The sequence below is a fragment of the Parasteatoda tepidariorum genome, chromosome 4, assembly GCF_982258835.1.
Source record: "Parasteatoda tepidariorum strain Cologne lab strain chromosome 4, Ptep-v5.0, whole genome shotgun sequence".
Taxonomy (NCBI): Eukaryota; Metazoa; Arthropoda; class Arachnida; order Araneae; family Theridiidae; genus Parasteatoda; species Parasteatoda tepidariorum.
Window position 1 is genome coordinate 64440883 of NC_141758.1, and position 23561 is coordinate 64464443.

A 23561-nucleotide genomic window follows, 5' to 3' on the forward strand; every position below is an offset into this window, starting at 1 on the left:
GCACCGTTGGGTCACGACTTGTAGTGTGTTTTTAGAAAATCGATTTGCACATGATGGAGCTATTAGGCGTGTAAGTACTGCCTATTTCCGCTCAGGAGTTTTCGATGAAAAATATTTTTTTGAGATAGAAAAAAAAGTAAAGAAATTATTATAAATCCTTTTACTTTTTAGAAAGGAAACAAAAGAAAAATTTTACATTGGAAAAAAAAGCATAGTCAAAATTAATAGAATATGGTAAAATTTACCGGGATTCTGCTGTATGGAAACATCAAAAAGCTCAGTAATTCTTTACCGAAGTGCTTTGGTGATGATTTTGGTTAAATTAACAATAAAATATGGCTTTGTAATTTGTGATAAGACGTGGTAAACGTGTTAAGATTTAGTATTTTCATCATATCCTAGAACATGCTATAAAAACCATTTATTAGGTAAAATTTACTTTTCAATTTCGCATTTTTTACTAAATGTGTGGTAATAAGGACTATAATTTTGAAAACTACAGTTTCTGGTAAACCATTACCACATGAGCGGAAAAATTACTAAATGAATGGTTTAAACACCATATACTTTGCTTTTATTTATCAAAATTATGATTTTATTTACCAGAAATGCATTACCATACAGTATGGTAATTTCAGCAGAATTTTTTTTCTCCGTGCAGTAATTTTTTTTTACAAAATAGAAATTAGTAAATTTGATATGTAATAATGAATCGTCTGACAAGGCACATTACTCAAAAAGATCTTTTATGAAACTCGTGAAGGGAAATTGTGGAAGGACAGACAATGACAAGCCACATTATCAAGTTTGAGAGTGTTCTTAACCTTTTGATTACCGCTGGTACAGCATGTGGACCACATGTAATGGTATAACAAGGTACACCGTAAGCAAAGTGCTAAATGCGTTATTGGTAAAATATACCACAATTTTTAAATAAACAACAAGATGCTTCTGTGTATTATATTGTTATCTTGAGAACATCTTGGAGACTTCTTTAAAGTGTCAATCTTGAGATCATACTATGACACAGCTTAATGTAAAACTGTCATTGTGACTTATCACTATGTTAGCATAAGCCACTCGTATATGTTTTTCATAAAATTAGTTACTTCCGAATTATTTCATAATTTAAGAAATGTTATGCCATCAGATGTTTTCTTTTAATTTTGATTGACATTTTAAATATATTTATAAAATAAGAAGCAATGCTTTCATAAAGTACTTATAAATTTAAGATAACTTAAAAAAGGAATATAATGCACATACAATTACAGTAAATGTTATGCTCCTAATCGCGTACTCCTTTCATGTGTAACTGGAAACTGCAATATTTTTTTTCTTTTTTTTTGTAATCAATTAAATTAAAAAATACCAGCTTATGTCATTTTAAACTATATTTTCTTAAAATTGCAATCAATTAAATGATTTATATTTTGAAACATAAATATTTAAAACGAGAGTATTAGAGTTCTTCTTATTTCTTATAATTCAACGTTAAATAGTTTTTCTGAGAAGGCAAACTAGCCGACTAGCGACAACAATTTAACGCAACAGCTCATTTACATGGAACTTTCACTTAGTCACAATAAAATGTCATTTCAATGTATGTAGCTTATTTTGTGACTATATTTAAAATTTATTATACATCTGTATTTTACGAATTTAAACGTTCTTGTGTTATAACTATGCAAAAAAAAGTATTTAAAATCAAAAGAAATACAGATAACGACTTTCAGATAACAAGGAATAGAACTACAAATATTTAAAACGTTAGTGATATTGCTCTATATGACTACATTATGATTCAACGTTGACAAAGTTCTAAGAAGACAAACTAGCCAACTAGAGGCAACAATTTGACTCAAAAGCTTATTTGCATAAAATGTTCAATTAGTCATAATAAAATGCCATCTTAATGTATGTAGCTTATTTCATGCTTAAATTAGAATTTTAAGATACATCTAATATATATAATTCTCTTACGTGGCTCCCAAATTTTGGCTGCATTTCTTTTCCGCCGGTGGCAACGTTTGCGTTGTTTTGTTTACGTTACTATTTCTCTCACACTGCGAATCGACCAATGATTGCGCTAAAAATGTCACATGCCAAATCTAGCTGAGGTGGCTCAACATATAGCGCTTTTAAAAACGGAAACTGAAATAACTAGAGAGCATCAGCTGCGGCAATCTCATACTATTAAGCTAGGCAGAAGTGAGTAGTCTTTGTCGATAAATCTCTATTTTAGTATTTTGTCGAAAGCGCTTTTTTTCCCGAATTTATATGAATTACGAATTTATTTGACGATTTTTGATTTATATTACGAATTATACTATAGCACATTTCTAATAGGTTTAACGAATTACGTGTCATTTATTTGAATTCAAATTTATTTTAATGACTTAGTATTTACTAAAAAGATGTAATTTCTTTTTTTAAAAAAAAGAGTTTTTATATGGATTTGAATAATTGTTTTGAATTCTTAGAATTTCGTGCATTTGCAATGTACCTAAGTTAGTAGCGAGCGAAGCGAGCTTGGTTTGCAAAGGAAACGATATAAGATTGCGTAGTAGGGGGCGCAGCCCACTACTCATATATATTTCACGAATTTAAAAGTTTTCTAATGCATAAGATACATTAAAAAAATTTATTCCAATGGAATACAGATAATACTACTTTCATCAACAAAACAATTAAAAACATTTCTAATGTTCGATTTACAAAAACGTTTAGGCAACAATTTTGTCCTGCGCATTTGAACCTTATAATCCTTTTTTCTTTTCCCTCATAGCCCAATTATTTATTCATCAACAATGCTCTTGTGTAAATTTCAACGTCGAGGCCTTCCACATGGGCATTGTTTGCGTTAGGCACTGCCCGCCCAAGCACGTAAGTCTCATTACTAGATATGTAATAGTGGTCGTTAGGCCGGGGTCGATGAGGCTCTGAGTCCAGCTGACCCCGCTCGCTTTAATTACTGCTTTTATAAGCACCTATGGAAGTGAGAAAAAGTAGAATCGTGCAGTGATTATTTCGCCAAAGGTCGAGGTCTGATGTATAGCGGGCTTCTTTAAATAAAGAATTGATCTTTCATGATAGTCATTTGGCAGAGATTGTTTGTATTCACCTTTCGATAATAAAGTAGTATGTAAAAAATTGGCAATAATTGGGATCATTGATAAATCGTCGAAAAGATCTATTTCATGAAGATGATTTTGAGATATTGTTGATCGTGTAGAAAGTTTTGAAAGAAGAATTGAGAATAACAGTAGTGCTGATTAAAAAACTGAGAACTATATTACAATATATTTTATTTTATAACCGTCGTTGAACAGCCAACCCGATTTTGAGTTTACGACTACCAATGTATTCAATTCCGAATCTTTGTTAATTTGAACCCAATCCGGAAGACAAGGGAATTCCTGGATCAAGTATTGGGTGAGATTTACCTTCCTGGAGGACTTTCGATGGAACTAAAGCGTATTTGCGTTACGTAGAGAAGAGAACCACAGAAAATCTCTCACGATTAGGCTGACAGAACTCATGACCTTTTTACCCATCCACAATTAAGGGTATTTTACATCAGTGCGACCCGAGTGCGGAATTCTTATCGACCAGCCATTCCAGGGATTCGAGCCCAAATCACCTCATTGGAAGGCGAGCTCCCTATTCCCTGAGCCACCACTGCTCATATTGCAATATAAAATAATTAAAAAAGAAAGCAAAGAGTTAGGAAGTTAGTTTGATGTGAAAATTTAAAATATATAATTTTTTTTTTGGTTATATAATATGCTTGCACTCGTTCTCTGCACTGATATTCAATTCTCAGCACTGGTATTAAATTCTCAGCGCTGATATGATATTAGATTATGTAAAACTACAAATGCATCGAAATGTTTCAGATTTCTTGCAATAAACGTTTAAAATTTTTTAAACATTTAAAAAAAAATCTCTACAATTTTTTTTTTAAAACTTACAGAGACGGAGACTTACTTAAGAGACGGAGTCGCAAAATATTTGTTTTATTAGTTCTTTTTTTTCAATTAGATAAAAAACTGACTTATACAACTTTTTTCCCTAACGTTATAACATGCATTTACTTAATAAATATCTAATTAAAATGCGTGAATTTATGAATTGACTAATTTATGAACGTAATGTTCAATTTTCATGGTATAAAAACCTGCAATAATAAATATTTTTAGCTAAGTGTCATATACACTTATGATTTCAAAAACTTCTCCCTATACCGTATTGTATACGAATTTAATAATATGTAACTAATAATATATTAGCTCTAAATCAGTGAAACAAATTAAAACTAAACACGCGCCTTCAAAATAAGGCAGGTTTTAGAATATATACTGTTATAAATAATTTAAAAATGGTTTATAGATCGTGAATTAAAAAATTATAAAATAAAAAAAAATTTGCCATGCTGACGCCCAATAAACTATATATTGAACCTGTCAAACTTATATTTTCATTGTATATATGAAAATCTAATTTCATTTTAATCATTTTTAAGGAAAAAAATATTAATTCTTTTTATAATCTGGAAGACGTAGAATTTAAAAAATGGGATAAGAATTTGCAAAACACATAACTGAGATGGCGGATTGCAGTTGTCTTTTCAAGAATTCAGATCATGTTGCCATTTATTAGCTTGTTAAATGTTACTAATCTTTAGCACAGCAGCAGAAATCCTCCAGCACGACAGCGTGTGCTGCAGATTATTTTTTACATCTGCAGCATATTTTTTGCCTCAGACTTTTTTTGATATTAAAAAAAGACTTTAAATAACTGACGGAAAAAAAAGAATAATCATTTTTAACTGCTATACTTACTCAATTACAACTTGTTTCAGGTCCTTAGCAAAATTTGTTTGCGAGTTGGCAGACAAATGACTAAAAGATAAGCGATGACTTTCGAAAATTCCGAATAACGTTCTTTAAATCAGCCTCAATTTTAAAAAATTAAATATTTAAAAAACAAGTTTTAGTAATTTAAAAAACAAAGTATACCAAGTTTTTTGAAGCATGACAAAGTTTCTATGGAAGTTTGCAAATAATTTCGAAAAACTTGAAAAGTTTGCTAATTATAGCTTTACTGAATCTTACTCATTGCTATTTTTAGGTGCTTCGAACTTTTAACTTTCTTACTATTTGGAAGAAATAGCATATGAAGATAATTAAGATGTAAAAAGCCTATGATCATAATCGCTACTCTATAAAAATTCTTCTAAAGTATACCAATTTTCTTGGAAAAAATAAAAAATTCCTATAAAAGTTAGCAAAGTTTCCAGAAAAGTTCGTTAAATATCTTAACAAAAATTTGCAAAAATATAGCTTCACTAAATCTTACTAAACGCCATTTTTAGTAGCACCAAACTTTTGATAATTTTTTACTATTTTGAAGAAATATCATATGAAAATGATTAAGATGTTAAAAACCTATGACCATTACTCAGGGCGAGTATTTCTAAACTGCGCCAATTTTCTAGAAAAGTTCGTTAATTGTCTTAAAAATTTTGCTAAATATAGTTTTACTAAATGCTTTGCAATCATAAGTAAATCTTTAGTAGAGTCGAACTTTTAACTCTTTTTACTTTCATGAAGAATTAGCATTTAAAGCTGAATCAAATGTCAAAAAACCTATAATCATAATCACGACTCAACTAAAATTGCTCATGGGAATTATTTTCTAAAAATTTGCGGAAACATTTCCATTGAAAAGTTTATTTCTAAACACCTCGATTAACCCGCTTCCTCAAAAACTAAGGTCGGAAGACAAAAGAAGCAAAAACACCATAATAACCACTTGATTATAGATCAGAAACACTACAACAATCATCCCAACAAAAAGTCCTTTTCACAGAAACGTTAACGGTATAATAACACAAAAGGCAATTAGAAGTTTCGCGTTTCTGACAAAAGGCCATCGTTACAACAATCCAAACCACCCAGCGCACACTCAAAACAATTCAAACGTCGAATCGCCTGGGGAAGTTCGCGATAATGACCCTCCAAATGAAAACTAGAAGCCCCAGAAGTTGTAAAAAAAATAAAAGAAAATGGCGTTATTAATAAAACAAAAGCACTAGTGGGACCTTTTAAGTATCCTATCCATTACGAAGATCCAATGGAATTCGAACACAAGGGGAAGTTCCATCTTATCTTCCTGATTTGCTCTTTTTTTTACCACTGCGGGCCCCAGGGGCCGGTACCCGCGGGCCGCAGACGAAATTATTAATGACCGTATCATTGGTCAAGAATGCCCAAGTTGGTAATAATAGCTCTAAAAGAAAGAAGCGTAAACTAAACAAATGAAAAGTGCAGTGAGGACCAGGCGATAATATTTTATGCAAGGGTCCTTGGCTTGATTAATTGAGGAGGCACAAATTAAATTTGGGAGATAAGGATTGACGGAGAATAGTCCAATTTTCTCGCCAAAGAGACGGTTTCAACGCAGAATTAGAAAGAGGACTTTTCTTCATTATAGGCCTAAACAAGAGGTAATTTTTAATTTTCTAACTCAACAAGTTATTAAAAGTTAATTTTTTTTTTACATCACTTTACATAGCTGTCGATAATCGAAAATGCCTCGGGAAGTCATTATAAGCTTTTGGTGAAATACAAATACCCGTTAAGAGTGGCATTGGAAGAGTTTTATGATAATAAGTTTTTCATAATAGAGTAAATTATGGGTGTTACCAAAAGTTTAGCAGATGACTAAGATAAAAAATGTTAAATTGTAATCAAATTGCTTAAAAAGTTAAATTTGTTATGACTGATTGCTAAAAAGTAAGGAAATTGGATGTAAGTAAAAAATTAGCACAGTTTTATTAATATATGTGCATGATAATTTACGTGAAATTTTCAAAAAAAAAAAAAAATTTGAAGCGAAAAAAAAGATCAATAACAGTTTTATTGATACATGATAGCTGATGAAAATTTTATTGTCATAGGCTCGGTGAGAAAAAACCAAAACCTAAATAACTTTTGGTTTAATGAACGGATTCAATCTGGAAAATGTGGTCTCAAAAGTTAAGGTTGTCTAATAATTCGGCTTTTTAAAGTCAATTTAATTTTTGAGCAGGAAAAAAGCTTTTTTCTTTAAATTTTGAATTTTTGTGAAAAATTTAATTTCTAAAAATTTTTATTTTAAGAAAAATTAGTTCTTAGTAAAATTTAAATTTCTGGTAGAAATAGTTAACTGTTAGAAAACATTTTAATTCTTGTTAGTCCCTTGAAAACACTATGCATGCTTCACATTTTAATTATTCTACTTAAAATGCTGTATTAGTTAATTTTAAAATCATTTGTAACAAAAATTCAAAATATATTGATTTATTTACTCATTATTACATAAAAATGTATTTAAAAAAATTCTGACATTAATTTTTAACCAAAATAATTGTCCAAACTATGAACACAATACAGTGTTATATGATATTCAAAAAAATAAAAATGCTTGAAAGTTTAAATTATTAAGGAGATTTTAATTCCAAAAACATTATGCATGTTTTGTGCTTTAATTATTCTACTTGAAATGTAGTATTAGTTCAGCTCAAAGCATCTTAACAAAATTTCTAAATTTATTGGTTTATTTACTTGTGACTAAATAACGATATATTTTTTTAATCCAGGCATACTTTGACGTATGATTTAGACGTGCATAGAAATGATCAAATAAAAAAAAATATTACATGGAATACTTAAAAAAAGCTTAGAGCATTTTTTTTTTAATTTCTTAAAATTAAACATTAAAAAATAGTTATTTTTAAAGCTTAATTTCCAGCATTTAATGCCTAATTTCTAGTAATGAAGATTAATTATATTTTAATTCTTGAATTAAGCATTAAAAACAAAAGTTGATTTTTTGAGAACAATTTAATGCTTTAAATTGGGAGATCTGTAAAAAATTTTCCTTCTTAAAAATTTTAGTTCTAAGGCACATTTTAATTCCTGATTGCATTTTAATTCAAAAAAATATCGCTTTTCAATGCTTAAAACCGTTTTAATTCTTAAAAGTTTAACTTCTTAAAAATTTCTCGAAAACATTATGCACGCTTTGCTCTTTAATTATTCTGTTTAAAATGCAGTATTAGTTTATCTCAAAACAAGGTAACAAAATTTCGAAACATATTGATTTATTTAACTCGTTTATAAATAGCAATATATTTTTAATTCAGACATTGGCTTCTAAGCAAAATAATGAAACGACCGCTAATCAAATTGTCAAAACTACGAATACAATAAAATATCATTTGACATTCAAATAAAATGAAAAGCCACAGAACAAATCGACGTGAATAACAGAATAGATTTTAAGTCGTGTTTTCAGATAAACGCCGTGAGCTAGCCTTCAATCTTACAGTGCTCACATAGTTTTTACTTTGACATATGATTTATTCATATACGTGTAATATTAGACCCAACCTATATAGGAAAGATCAAATATAAAAGTTACTACACGGAATACTAATTAAGTCTGTATGGTGCAGAACGATCCTCAAACACTAACACACCCCAGGCCGCTTAACACCCTTGCGAAAGAGAACTTACCGATTACGCAGAACTTTTTTTCCGTTGATTACAAGTTATTTATGTTAAGACAATCGGTTTGTTTTGATGGATGTGCGTTGTCATTGATGAATAAGAACTGAAATAATAGTTACAGTTGTTTAAACGGTTCAAACGAAATAAACGCTCTTTTTAAAGTTTGTGAGTTCTAAGTATCGATTAAAGCATAGTTTTCTCGAATTTAATGACAACTAAGTTTGATTGATGGCAACAGTAGAATTTTAAAAAAAAAATTGTTAAAACTGAGATATTTAAAAGGTCATAACAGGCATTCTATCTGGGGTAAAACAATCTCTAAGGTCAAAAAAGCATTCGAAGAAATATAAACTAGTACTCATCAAACGTCGATAAATCATAAATGGTATGGCGCTACGGGCAATCACATTTCCAAACTGTCAATAAACCATTCTTTAAAACAATATTACATTTAGTTTCTTTTTAAAACACGTTTTAAACTAAATACAAGCTTTAATAACGAAGATGCTGTAAACGTCGATACAACCCAATACCAAGAAAGGAACTTTTCAGGGAAAGCTCTGTTTTAACTCAATTAAAAATTTAAAGTTTAGAGAAAAATTCGAAGAAATTAACTCAGTAAATATATTAATAAATCATAAATGATATGAAGCTACGGCAATCACATTTTTAAAATGTCAATAAACCAATCTTTAAAACAATATTACCTTTAGTTTTCTTTTTGAGAAAATTTTTTTTAAAAAAACAAACAAAAAACACATGTTTTAAACTAAATACAAGCTTTTCTAACGAAGACGCTGTAAACGTCGATAGCACGCAATACCACGAGAGGAACTTCTCATTGAAAACTCTATTTTTCCCTCCACTGGAAATTTCAAGCTTAGAGAAAAATTCGTAGAAATTTTTCTCATCTAATATTAATAAATCATAAATGATATGCTACAGGCAATCACATTTTCAAACTACCAATAAACCAATCTTTAAAGTAATATTACATTTAGTTTCTTTTTAAAACACGTTTTAAACTTAATACAAGCTTTTCTAACAAAGACGCTGTAAACGTCGATCCCAAGAAAGGAACTTCTCATGGAAAACTCTGTTTTACCTCCATTGAAAATTTAAAGTTTAGAGAAAAATTCGAAGAAATTTGCTCATCTAAAATTAACAAATCATAAATGATATGACGCAACGGACAATGGCATTTACAAACTGTCAATAAATCAATCCTTAAAACAACATTGCATTTAGTTTTTTTTTTTTTTTTTCAAAGCACGTAGTTTTAAACTAATTGCAAGGTTTTCTTTAACGAAGACGCTGTAAACATTAAGAGGACGTGATTCCACGAGAGGAACTTCTTATGAAAAACTGTGTTTTATCTCCATTGGAAATTTAAACTTTAAAGAGAAAGAGCGTCTAGAGAAAAACATGAAATATCAAATGCTGAAAAAATGTTTTCAAACTATATAGCTTCATCTGCTTATAGTCGAGATTTTGGAGGACGTTTGATCTAGTTAATGAAAATATTGAAAGTAACTTCAGAATCCCTATATAGAAAGTGAGACACACCGAAACACACACATGCTTGTCTTTTTTAGAAAAAAGATCTCACATGATCATGATTATACAAATTTATATTAGATAAATGCGGAAGAACGGACTAGTCAAAATGTGTTCGGCGTATCAGTGAAATATGCTCGATGACTAAACTTTCTAACTTTATGCAGCTACTACTAATACGATGACTAAACTTTCTAACTTTATGCAGCCACTACTAATACGATGACTAAACTTTCTAACTTTATGCAGCTACTACTAATACGATGACTAAACTTTCCAACTTTATGCAGCTACTACTAATACGATGACTAAACTTTCTAACTTTATGCAGCTACTACTAATAAATATATGTATGCATGTTGCCTTCGAGCTGCTAGACCTGTATAACTTCACAATTCCATTATACTTTTGCAAGAAAAAACTATCGTTGTTATTCTTATTATATAAACATGACTAAAAATAAATAAATGGGTATAAAAACAATCGATTTGGTAATAAAGGAACTTAATTTACTCGGTTCATTTATTTCTTTTACCTTTATTGCATGTCAAAGAAAAACAAAAACAAAAAAACAGTTTACTTAGACATAATAACCCTTTTCTAGAAGAACCATTAATCTAAAAGTCTTCTACAACAGCTAAAACCGATCGCTTGATATTAATTTTATTCGAAAGACTGTCGGTCCGAATATATGAACCAGATGTCTGGAAGCATAAATAGCCTTTTCGATTCCAATTTCCCAATTTAGGAAGGCCGATTACGATTAATCGGAGAGGGGAATGAAGTAGCTAATTCCTTTTCTTTGTCTTTTTCATTGTTACCTTAATTGCAGTATGAAATGCCCCCATTGTTTCACGCGAGACCTCTATCTTTCGAGACTCGTTAATTTGAGAGTTTGACAGTAATGGCGCGTCGAATTTGTCCGGAAAAAAAATACATAAAAAAGAATTAAAAAGGAAAGTAAAATTAAAAGGCGTAGTTTTGAGAAGAAAACATACTTCATGCTATTATCTTTCAATTATATCGATTTTGTTAAAAAATTGCTAGAACAAAAATGAGTAAAATAAGTAACGAGGAGTATGAGATAAGAAACAGTAAATAAAGGGCTAATTTCAACATTATCAAACTTTAATTATTTTTGCTGTAAAATTTCAATTTTTATTTAAACAATGGCTAAAACCTCATATTCGGGACAAAAAAATATTTCTTTAAACCTTATTTACATGCAATTATTGAGTAATGATTTTATACCTTTTTCCGTTTTTAAAAAGAGTTCTATTATCATTTTAGTCAAAAGTTACAACAAAATGTAGTCAATAGATCAGACGCTATAAAAAAATTGCAGTTCCGATTTCTTGCAAACATATCACTAAATGTTTTGTTGAGTTGTTTAAAAAAATTTTTATTTACTATGTTTTAAAAAATTCAATTTAATTAATGATTTTATATCTTTTTTCGTTTTAAATGAAATGAAGGTTTAATTATCATTTTATTCCGCTATCCGGAAAAAAAAGTAATTTAAAACTCCGATTTTTTTATAAATATACCACTAAATTTCTTGTTAAGTCGATTGAAAAAAATTTTTTTCACCAACTTTTTATTTACTAAATATTAAAAAATCCATTTAAAGAATAATTTTAAATCTTTCTTTTTTTTTTAAATGTTTGTTCTGTTTTCATTTCAATCAACATTTACAAAGTATAGTTGTTCGTTATCCAACGAAAAAATAAAAAATAATTAAAGTTCAAATTTTTTTATAAATATATCACTAAGTTTCTTGTTATGTAATCTAGAAAATAAATTTTTGATTAATTTTTTTTATTTACTAATCATGAAAAAAAATCAATTTAAATAAGCGATTTTATATCTCTTTTAATGAAAGCTGTATTATCATTTTAATCAAAGCCTACAAAATAACACTTTTCGTTAACTTTTATTTTTACCTAGTATCCTAATAATATCTCTAACTGATATTTGTTTTAAGCAAACCTTGTTAACAGCCATAAAAATAAAAAAAACATCGATTGCAAACAAGATAACTTAACACGAAACTTCCTGAGCATGCAATAATAATCAACTCTAATGAATAGGCCTTTGTGTTTCAAAGACATACCACGTTTTTGTTTAAAAAAAAAAGAAATATTTTTTCAAAACTTGGCGACTCTTTCCTTGAGAAGTTGGATAGATATGGAATTACAGAAAACATAAAAAGATTTGGATTTAAAGGGTTGTGATTTTTTAACCCTGATTTTCACTTCCTGCGAATTCTATATTTGCAGTTGTAGAGAAGTAAAAAGTCGTAATTGTTTTCCATATCTTCTTTTCCCACAGCTTGTAGACAGAGAAATGAATTGTAGTAATTTTTACGGGACTTTTTATTTAAAGCTCTGCTTTTTTGTATGAATGAAACGATGACTTATGAATGAAATCCTACTAAGTCATTTAAGTCAGTTAGAATGCCGAAGGGAGTCAAATACCATTGATAAAAGAATTCTTCCTAAATACCTCCAAAGAAATTGAAAGTTAAGTGATAGATTATTTAATCTAAATCAGTGTGAGTTGCCAAATTATTCAACAAAAAATAAGCACCTTTTAAGCACTTTTCAAGCATTCTAATAATATTAAGTACTTTAAAGGAATATCACAATTAGGTAGGGTTGGAAAGTTTTTGACAATTGACGGTTTTATCTGGTTTCAACAGACATGTCAAAAAAAATTCTTTTGCCATTGTTTTTGACAATTGTCAAAATTTTTGAATCTTGCAAATCGAATGGCGTTTTCATAATCCACGGTCTGACGATGCTCCTAAATAGAATGGGGTTGAATTAATTGTGAAAACCTTAAATAGAACACGGTGGACAGTGTCTTTCTGCATAATTCGTAGCGAAAATCAACAAGGTAAAGGAAAAATCTCAATTTGGAAAAAGGAAAATGAAGCACTTTTTAAAAACACCCAATGAGAGAAGCTACTTTAAGGGCCTTTAAAAACCAAAAATCGAAAATAAGCACGTTTAAGCACTTTCTAAAAACGCTATGCACACTGTAAAGTGCTAATTCTTGGGAGATCGTCATAGAAATTTGATTGATTTTCACGTTATTTTAGGAATATTTTTGGAATGATGCTTGCGATTACTAATTTAATATCAAGAAAAAGTGCGCACCAAACATCTGAACATAGAAGACTGCAGAAATTAAAATAATTTTTTTTAAATTTTACTTTTCAAAAACCAGGGTTCATATTTCACGACATACCCGGGTCGTATGAAAATACTCAGGCGTATTTTGACCCTTACATGCCCGACAGAAAAGGTATATATTCAATCAAAATACCATAAAATACTTAATAAGCTTCCCCTCAAATTTTGACTAGCTAGGGGACGGATGGAACATATAAATTATACCAAAAGAGGGGGGAATCTATTATATATTTGACAAGACTAATATGTTAATGAATTTAATCATATAAATATAAAATTCTTCAACCAAACTTAGTTTATCTTTTTTAAACCCCTAACCATGCTATTTTTTAATAATTCGTTTTTTAGTGATTTTTTGACAAAATTTAATTTTAATAAATCATTTTTAATCAAAATATTATTAAAAAAATTATTATTTAAAAAACTTTCCCAGTTGATGTGCATAAATATGTAATAAATGTAAAAGTTGAAATTATGTGAAATCAAACTCAAAAGCTACATCTTTTTCTAACTATCGTAGCTCTCTCTATATATATTCTGGAGCCACGATGGCTCAGGGGATAGAGCATTCGCCATCCAATGAGGCGAACCGGGTTCGAATCCCAGTCGATACGAATTCCGCATTCAGCTTGCACCGACCAGAGTCCTGACGTGAACGATCCTCAGTGGTAGACGGATTATTGGTTAGAGATTCCTTGCCGTCAGGCTAACCGTGGGAGGTTCTCGTGATCTTCCTCTCAGTGTAACGCAAATGCAGGTCAGCTCCATCAAAAAGTTCTCCACAAAAGTAAATTCCTCCCAATACTCCATCCAGAAGTTGCCTTGTCTTCCGGATAGGGTTCAAAATAACAAGGATACGGAGTTGAACATACATTAGTCGTAAACCCATAAAATTGGGTCGGCTGTTCAACGACGGTTATATAGTAAAATAAAATATATATAGTCTGCAAATCTTTAATGAAATCTAATGAGCAATTCAAAACAATTTCATCAATGTTCATTCATTTTTCTTTCTTAATAATATCTAATGCTTTTCTGTTAATAAAATTTAATATTCCTTTGATAATAATACTTAAGACTTCTAACTAAAATTTAAGTGTTGTATGTAGATATAATATTGCAAATGTAATGTAATAAAATAGCTAAGGTTTTTATTAACATGCATTCAAAAAAGAGATTTGGGCATGCCTAAGATTTCCTCGGGCATGTGTTTTTTGTAGACTAGGTATGGCATGCAAAAACTTCAAACACTGTCAGAAACTATTCGGCCGATTTCAATTATAAAATCACATAGTTTGAAACGAGTTAAAAATTTATATGTTTTACGCCCATCATTAAATCAAATAATAATGATAAAAATTGTTCTTCAAAAGTAAATTCGTCATGAAATTTTCTCAAATGTTTTTGCTATTGTGTGCAAATTGTTTTTGATTCTGTTAATTAAGACAAAATAAGCAAGAAGTAAAAATTAACATTGAGAAGTACAAAGTTTCACCCACTTTCAATTCAATCATTTCTAGACAATTTAAACCTCTTTTTTATTTTGAGAACCACGAAAAAACCATAAAATTATTCAAAGAATGCAAATTTTAGTATCTGATTTTACGACCTAAAACATCGCGTTCATGAATTACTCATCATACTTAAGATTCAATAATTTAGATTAACGGTTTAAACTCAAACCGTTAAGAGATGAAAATCCACAATCACAAATAGTTAAAATAATCCGATTTTTTTTTTAAAATTCTTTTTTGAATTTTTTTTTTTTTGAGAATTGTGCGCATAAATATTGCAACAATTAAACAAATGTCTAAATATTTAACACTCTGATATTTTTGACTAAAAAAAATCAATCACAAAACTCAATTCGTTTTTTTTTAATAATAAATAAAAATAATTTTCAAAAAAATCATCACTTCACTCAAACCGTTTCTTATTGTCCTTATTAACCTGAATTGTTTTCCTTCCTCAAAATATAAACAAACGCTGCTCACTTTTTCAAAAAATCCATCTTTTTGATCCAACCGCAAACACGAATTAACTCAATCTCCTCACCCCCTCAGATAAATATAACATAAACATTTTCCACATCACATCTTATACACCCGCGCCATTTGTTGTCGGGGGTGGCACAAACAACCTTCTCTCAACATTACCCATTGTTGAAAAAAAAAATAATAAATACACAACGTACATCATTTCTAGGAATGCTTTTTAAGACTTTCTTCAATTTTATTTACTGACGTTTTTTTAGAAGTGGTTTCTTATGCAAATGGGGTAAATAGCACGGGGCAGGACTTTCTAAAATAATCGCCCCTTCCTTTATTTCCGGTACTTTAAATAAACGGGTGTTCTCTTTCATAACGGCCATCCCTACACACAGAGGAGAGTCTATTTTAAAGCTCTAACTATCCTTTTATTTGTTTACAGTAACATTTTTATAAAACCTTATAAGGTTTAGTCACATTACACTCCCAAGGTTTCAAGATAAGACATAAGCCAAAAAGATTATAACTAAGATAGTTTCTCAGATTTTGGACTTGTTTGTAAGCTATAAATAATGCATTGTATAGCTTGATGAATAAATTGTCAATAATAATCCGGTTAAATATTCGTTCCAACGAAGTGAACAGAAATCAAAAATTCTGACATGAACTAAAAAATTTTATAGAGAATTTTTTTACCTTTTTACAAACTGCATGAGTACAATTATTTCCCCTCTGTTTTAAACAAATTTTCGTATACCATACCTTCTATGAAACAAGAGAAGAAAGCTTAACTTGCTCCCTTTTAGACCATTTTCTTTTCCCAACTGTCTAACAGAGTAAACAAAAAACATTGCCGAAAATTCGTTGATATGATTTGAAAATTTTTGTCGAGCATTTATTTTCCTCGTTGAAAACTGCTGTATAAGCATGAATAATTTTTTCCATTGCTTTAAACTTTTTTTTTTATGTCATAGGTCCTATGAAACGAGAAAAGAAAGCATAACGTTCAGACCATTTTCTGTCCCCAACAAAATGAGCAAAAATCATTCTCAAATGACAAGAATTGAAAATTTCCGTTGAGCATTTATTTTCCTGTTGTAAACTGCAGTACAAGCATAAGTATTTTGCTTTCCGCTTTAAATAAGAAAAAAATTTATATCAGATCTTCTATGAAACGAGAAAAGAAAGCATAACGTTCAGACCATTTTCTGTCCCCAACAAAATGAGCAAAAATCATTCTCAAATGACAAGAATTGAAAATTTCCGTTGAGCATTTATTTTCCTGTTGTAAACTGCTGTACAAGCATAAGTATTTTGCTTTAAATAAGAAAATTTTTGATATCATATCTTCTATGAAACGAAAAAAGAAAGCAAAACGTCTTCCTTTTCAGACCATTTTTCGTCCCCAACAGAATGAGCAGAAATCATTCTCAAAAAATCTCTGACAAGAATTGAAAATCATGGTTGAGCATTTCCCCCCCCCCCCCGCTAGTTGCAAACTGCAGAAGCATAATTATTTCCCCCTTTGTTTTAAGAAACACGTACGAACTTGAATTTTAATTTATTTTTTATTTATTTATTATTTTTTTTAACATGAATGCTATGAAACCAGAGAAGACTGAGTAATGTTTTCACTTTCAGACTACTTTATGGTCATTCTACTTTTCTTCAATGCCAACCTCTTTTGCATGCGACTCGTCTTTGTTCTTAACTTTATCTTATACTTTTGATGGACCATTACAATTCTTATGTTAGATTAGTCCTAAGAACTAGTTTCCAACAAAGATGCCAGCAACTTTTAATTCGAAAAAAAAAAGCCGTTTATTTCTCTCTTTTTTATTCTTTCGAATAGATAACAAATCCATTTTAAGTTGGGACACTTAAAAATCGTCTGCGAGTGTCTTTGTGACGAATAACAAAGAAAAACTTAGCGTAAGAAGTGCAGCAGTTTAGGAGAGATAAAATCACAAGTCTCTTCTAAATTTACGATTCTACTTTAATCGAAACCGTAATCGCGACACTCGAAACGTTTCGCTTTGTCGGCTTAGTAAATGTTTTATTTTATTCTATTTATTTCTTTTACAAAGAATTAACACAATGACAGAAGATGAAAAAATTGTTCTTTTTCTATCATTTAAATGCTACATCTATGTACATAATTTATTTCAAGTCAAGAAAATGTTATCCTCAATGTCACTAGAGTTTACTCTTATCATAAACGTTCCTTTCAATACTTCGGTCTTATACGCTAGTGTACTAAAATACTGATACTGAATAAAATTAAACATTTTCAACCATAACTATTTCTTGCGTAACAAAATTCCCCGCGAATAGCTCCTCGCCAATTTTTGTTAAGTTTAGAACTTCTGAAACTTTTAGTGAAGGACATATCTAACAAGGGAAACTAGGGAAGTGTGACTCGCCAATTTTGAAATAAACTAGTGGGATGTATGCCTTATGAGGAATAATTTTAGGGGGCAACATTCGTTTCGGCCCATAGAAGCTCCTGTGAGAGATAAAAAGTAATTCAACATATAGAAAAATCGATATTTTATCACTTCAATGCAGACTATTAGTTATTGAAATTGTCTCATACTCCAATTAATTATTAATTAATTGGTTAATTAATTGATTTGCTTATCGACAAATTAATTATTTTATCATTAATTAAGTTGATTACTAATTAATTAATCATCAATTAATTGATTACTAATTAATTAACCATTAATTAATTGATTTGTAATTACATACTCCAATTAATTTGAAATATTTTTTGGAAAAAAAAATTTAAAAAATTTGATGTCAATTTTTTTTTTTTTAAATTAACCTAACAGGTTTTTCTGAAAAGCTACAGATATATAAAATTTTCGAAATCCATTTTGACAATAAATATGCATTATATAGTACGTGAAAGTACCACAAAATTAATTGGAGTATGAGATAATTACAATAACTAATAGTCTGCATTGAAGTGATAAAATACCGATTTTTCTATATACTGAATTACTCGTCATCTCTCATAGGACCTTCTATGGGCCGAAACGAATGTTGCCCCCTAAAATTATTCCTCATAAGGCATACATCCCACTAGTTTATTTCAAAATTGGCGAGTCACACTTCCCTAGTTTCCCTTGTAAGCATCAAAAACAAAGTTTGAAGAAAAGTTTTTCTTTTTTTTAAATAATTGGCAAGTTAAGTAGGGAAAACAATAAAATTTTGTACAGCATTTATTAAGTATTTTAATCCTCATTTTAATCCATTAAAGCTAATTTTCATTCGAAATAATATATTTCTGATGTCTTAACACATAATTCGCTAGTTACAACTGACAGATGTTAAACATTATTATGAAAATTTATTTTAGATCTAGAAATTAATTTTAAATATCGAAAGATAGATTTAGAAATTCATTTTAGATACAGAATGATAAATTTAGAAATTCATTTTAAATATCGAAATATCGATTTAGAAATTCATTTTAGATACAGAATGATAGATTTAGACATTAGTTTTAAACATGGAAAGATAGATTTAGAAATTCATTTTAGATACAGAATGATAGATTTAGACATTCATTTTAAACATCGAAAGATCGATTTAGAAATTCATTTTAGATACAGAATGATAGATTTAAAAATTCATATTAGATATCGAAAGATGGATTTAGAAATTCATTTTAGATATAGAATGATAGATTTAGACATTCATTTTAAATATCAAAAGATACATTAAGAAATTAAATTTTACAAATAGAATGATAGATTAAGAAATTCATTCTATAGATATAGAAATATAGATTTAAAAATTCATTCTATAGATGAAATGATAGATTCAGAAATTCATTACAGATATAAAAAGTTAGATTTAGAAAGCCTTTTTAGAAACAGAAAGTTAGATTTAAAGTAATTTTACATATAGAATGATTGATTTAGAAATTCATCTTAGATATAAAAAGGTAGATTTAGAAATTCATTTTAGATATAGGAAGATAGATTTAAAAATAGATTTTAGAAATTCATTTACAAATTTCTTTAGAAATTCATTTATAAGTATAGAAATTTAAAAATTCGTTTAGAAAAGAACAAATAATATTACGTTTTGTTTTACTTGGAAAGTTTAGCATAGTTTTATATAAATAAAATATAACGGAATTTACTTCAACTATTGCGCATATTACTGCTAAAAAAGTAATATCGAATTATAATTTTATCTGAAATCATTTTGTAGAACAATGAGGCTTGATTTTTTTTAAAAAAAATGAAAGTAAATAAAGAGAACAAAAACTAGTTCTCCTGGTTGTCGATGATTAACTTCACCACTTAAGAAAGAGCAAATTTTAAAAGACCTATTATCATCTTCAGGTGCTCTCTTAAATCCTACACCCTAATCAAACAAATAAAGACTTTATCGAATACACAATCAAGTTAAAAAAGATAAAAGCACAAGACTAAACGAACGAAAAAAAAAAAACTCAATCTACTTTTCAGATTAGAAATAGCAAAGAATAATCTATGTCGAAAAGGGTTAATACTTCTTTAAGTCGAAACTTCTGTATAATTTACAGGTGGCCACATTGGAACGATTAATCTTTCAACAATACTGATGTCAATAGTTGCGACAATCCTCAATCACTCAATCCCAGCATAGGCGGCTGGGGTAAGGGGGTGTGCAGCGGCGTTCTTGAAGAGGTCGTTTAGAAACAGGTTTTGTGTAGATTACGTAGGCTTATAGGGAAGAAAACGATGTTATTGACGTTTAGTTATTAATTTAGTTGAACAAAAAATAAGCATTTGTTTCGTCGATTGTTCGTAAAGTGGAATGTAATTACTCTTTGTTGAAATGGTTAGCCTTTTATGGTTATCAGCATTTCCAGGTATCGAATAATTTTTTTCTTCTTCTGATAATGGCTGCATGTAAGAAATGCCATTATAATCGATAGATTCTGTAGAATTTTACGGTAAAATAGACTTAAAAAAAAGGGGTATGCAGAGGAAAAATCAACAATGAAATGGACAATTCGAGTAGATTACATTCTAATTATCTGTTCCAGCAAAAATGTTTAAACAGTTAATGGACAAATCGAATGGATAATTTTCTAACAATAAAATAAATACATAGATAAAAATAAATAAATAAAATAATTAATGAATGGACGATTTGAAGTTTATCATTCAGTTGTTGTTGTTGACGTATGCCTGTTTAGGCAGAGGGGATGCGATTGTTCTTGTTTTCTAGTGGCGCCATTTATGGCCAAGAATTCAACTTCTGCCACACCACACGCCCCACCCGTTTATAGGGCGAACTAATTCATACATCCATTCATTCATCCACAGATCGTAATTTTGACCTGAATCAGAGAACGATTGATCTCCAACCCAGTACCCCCAGAGGTATTGATTTGTTGCGGGAACATGGAGGACTTTTGTGACTCGGCAGTAGCATCAGTCACTTTACTACACGGGGAGTCTTCGGCCAGCGGGGTTCGAACCCACGAACTCTCGCACTTGGGACCAGCTCCCTACCGACCAAGCTATCCCGGCCTCATCATTTATCGGTTACTAAATTAATATACAAAAAGAATAAACACGAGTGGACAATTCCACTTGCTAAGTTCTCCAATAAATAAATTGGTATAAAATGAAAAAAACAACAACATTGAATTGAGAATTCAGATCGAAAGTTATCGAATAGTTACGTGGGCATGCAGTTAGGAAATGCATGGATTATTAGATTTGATAGTTTTCCAATAGTTAAGAAGACATACTGTTAAGAAATAACAATGAATAGAAAACTCGAATTGATAGTTTTTATTGCTATTAAGTTGACAATATACTTGGGAGTATAAATATAAAGTTAGCTGATTTCAATCATAGATTAGATATAATGTACTGTGTTTAGCGCAAATCCCACAAATGATCAACGTGGAACAGCGAATTAAAATGTGTGGTTGGCTACGAGGCAACGAGATTAAATGCCATTTCCAAATTTCAAAACAGGCGCTGTTAACTCGGAAAACTAAAACACATTTTCGAAATCCGCCATTTGCTGTAACTACATGTCTGAAAACAAAATTAACAGACACTTGCGTAAACATTTCATTTTGGATGGTTTAACATACAGCACATTTGTGGGATCATTTATCGGTTACTAAAATCGGTTACGAAAATTACATTTTTATGTAATTTTCTAATCAACAGCGCCATCTGTTGATGGGCTTACTAACGAGATATGAAACTTCATGAGAATAATTTCTAACGTTTCCTGAAAAAACAGCAAACACATTTTTCATTCATATGTCCACCATAGCATTTTATGTAATAGTTGCATAGCATTTTACATAAATTTGGAATCAGTGATCTGATAAAATATATGTCTAAAAATGTCCAATCTCAATTAGTAAGTACGCAATTAATGCTAAGGGCAACGAATTCGCTCGAATTTATATATGCTATATTTATTTGTCACAATGCGTGAAATACTTAAAAATCTTGCAAAAAGTGGTTAAATCTTCTAGCATTTAATTTATAAACTGAACGCTTTTGTATCTTCTCCTCTACTTTTCTACCAACTAACTTATTTTTCCTCCCAAAAAAGAGAAAGAACATTTAAATGAAAAGAACGGTTAACTTTAATTAAAAAAACAGAGGAATAAATGAGATTTATCAGTACATCAACTTTAAAAACCAGAACGAAAATTGCGATTAAACATTCGAAAACATTTCCTTAAAAAAAAAAATAATAACATTAATGTCACCAATTTGCGTCTTCTAAATAGAAGTTCACGTTCACCTGCCAAATTTTCATTAGTCTTTACAAAAGAGTTATGTTAAATTGTTTCATTTTTCGGATAGTCGTCACTCTATGATCGATTATGATGAAGTGCGTTTAGTAACATCGATTTATACCGAATCCGTGAACTAATTTCATTTGCGATAGTTCCTTCTTTGTTCCCTCTCATTTTGATTTTGATGGAGTATTCAGTTTAGTTCTCAAAAAAACAAGCATTTAAGGAAGAAATATCTGTAAATGTGATTCTTGGATTCCTATCTCTTCTTTTGGCACATGAAAATAAAATGCGTGGAACAAAATCAATATCGTGGAACAAAATCAATATTTTGGACAGGAAAATGCATGCACGTGAGAAATGTAAGATACGAGTGAAAGAAATGCGTTTAAAGAAATTAGAATCCAATTTTTGGTAGAAAATTAAGCACGTGTATGAAAAATGGTAGATACACAAAAGGAAATACGTAGAAAAAATTATTACCCAATTTTTTGGATAAAAATCAAGCTCGTATTCAAGAAATCGTTGGTACACGAAAAGAAAACATGTAGTAACAAATTAATATCCAATTTTTGGATGAATAACATGAGCGTATATAAGAAATGGGAGGTACTCTAAAAGGAAATACAGAGAAAGAAATTAATATCCAAAATTTGGACCAAAAATAAATATGTACGTAAGAAATAAGAGAGAACATGTAAACTAAAACCATTTTTATGATGTGCGATACATATATACTATACATTAATCCATAATGTATCAGTATTATGATAACGAGTAAAATCGCACACGGGTACGGTTAGTTGTTTCATTGCTGGTCGAAGAAGAAGAATTATATTATAACTTGAATAGGTTTTTGGAATAACATTTAGTGATTTGTAAGTCGAATTTAGAAAATCATTTCCAGAATAAATATTAAAAGAATATCTAGAATAAATATTTTTAGAATAAATATAAAAAATATTTTAAAAAATTCTTTTCCCCAAATACCGTCTTATGTAAACCGATGGTATAATAATTCCATGTTTTTTTTTTATTTACAGATGACAAGAAAATGTTTTTAAAAATTACCTAGTGAAATTTACAATTTTATTTTTCCTTCAAAATGATTCGGATAATTAGAAATTTAAATGCCTAACTTCGGATAATTGGAGTACACGAAATCAAGGCTTAAATTCTAACAGTTATTCATAACTGCTTTGTACATATTAACAAAATTGAGTATTAAGTTAATACTATCGCAAACATATTCTTTGAATAAAATACGCCTTAAAATAATTAACTATAGGTTTACGAATAACTTTAGGGAATGCTGATAAATTTTATTAAAACTATCGCTTTACAAATAGTTTGTTAAATAGAGAGATTTAACCTTGGCATTATTAAATAATCTTTCCTTTACTAATTTATCTCCTCATACAATAATCCTATTATACAGTACTTTCATTACATTCAAGAAAATATTAGGATTGGTATT

General features: G+C 29.5%; 1 protein-coding gene across 2 annotated transcripts in view; it reads right to left on the reverse strand.

Annotated features, from left to right (window-relative positions):
• The window catches only part of LOC107438641 (uncharacterized), a 583728-nt gene that overhangs the window by 333491 nt on the left and 226676 nt on the right, over positions 1-23561 (reverse strand). The gene's annotated exons all lie outside the window — the stretch shown is intronic.